This window comes from Frankliniella occidentalis, unplaced genomic scaffold (genome assembly GCF_000697945.3).
Source record: "Frankliniella occidentalis isolate FOCC.00 unplaced genomic scaffold, Focc_3.1 Scaffold68, whole genome shotgun sequence".
Lineage (NCBI taxonomy): Eukaryota > Metazoa > Arthropoda > Insecta > Thysanoptera > Thripidae > Frankliniella > Frankliniella occidentalis.
Genome location: NW_026267198.1, coordinates 374,727 through 376,053, shown reverse-complemented (window position 1 = coordinate 376,053; position 1,327 = coordinate 374,727).

The window sequence follows — 1,327 nt, the reverse complement described above, 5'->3', positions numbered from 1 at the left end:
GGGACACGGGTCGCCTATGCTGGCCCACAGGGCTGTGAATCTCCTCCTCCTTTATCTAGTGCCACGGCCCTAGCCTTGCAGTGCCAACGCCTGTGAGCCTCCGCAATAGGCCACCCGCAGTACGCGCGTCCCATCCCCGAGGTGCGCGCCGCAAGCTACTCAAGAACAAGGCTAGTGGCGATAGCATTTTTGAATTGCCCAAATGTTTTGCGGGAAACCGTCAAATTCAGGTCATTGTGAGACTATTTGTAGATAGTTAGTTGTCTCATGAACGTGTAGCTTGCTTTCTTACAGACGTAACTCCAGGAGGTGCTATCGCACAAGCGCGTGGTGGAGGCGCTGACGGAGAAGGCCGGCGCCCTGGCCGGCGCTGGGGAGTCCCAGGCCGGCGAGGCGCAGCAGCGCTACCAGCGGCTGGTGGACACCTGGCTACAGAACATCACGCAGCTGGAGGAGGCCGTGGACACGTTCAGCTGTTCAAAATTGAATAATACCAGGACAGTCTGAGCGCTCGAGGCCGGCCTCCGAGCCGAGCCGGCCGGCCGAGCCTACACTGCAGCGCACGCGCCTGCTTGCCTGCTGTGCTGCCCCCCCCCCCTCTTCTCTTCCGCATTCTCCTCATAGCGTTCGAAGGGGGGTGGGGAACTCCCCCCCCCCATCCCCCAACGTGTTTCCATCGTTTCCATCCCACTCACCCCTTTTCTTTCGCCTGTCTTCAGGCCCACCTCGCCACGCCCCTCGCCGTGCACCCCGCCCTCGGGTGCACCCACTGCTGCTGCTGCTGCGGCGGCGGGCGGCGTCCTTAAAGAGCTCCCGGCCCGGGCAGCGCGCAGCGGGTCACGGCGATCACCTTGCCGCTGGCCAAGCCGGCGAGCGGTGTCGTCGTGGCCGGGGTTCTCGGGCGCCAGGAGGGTGATGTACCAGGTGGCTGTTTCTCGCCACGCACTTTTGAATTTATACCGTACCGCATGCACGGGTGCGGGCGGCTTGCCTACTCGCACGGGGGCACAAGGAGCCGTGGGCAACGACGATAGAGGCAATTCCGCCCGCACCAGTGCATGCGGTACAGCATAACTGTACGAAAGTGCGTGGCGTGAATCAGCCACCTGGTGCAGGGTGGGGTAACGTCGGACAGCGACTCGGCCAGCGCACGGCGGAGTGGCCCCACACACCCTTTCTTTCGCCTGTCTTCAGGCCCAACCTGCCGCGCCCCTCGCCGTGCACCCCGCCCTGGGGTGCACCCACTGCTGCTGCTGCTGCTGCTGCGGCGGCGGCGGCGGGCGGCGTCCTCCAGGACGCCGGCGGTGACGGGGGTGCTGGGGGTGGG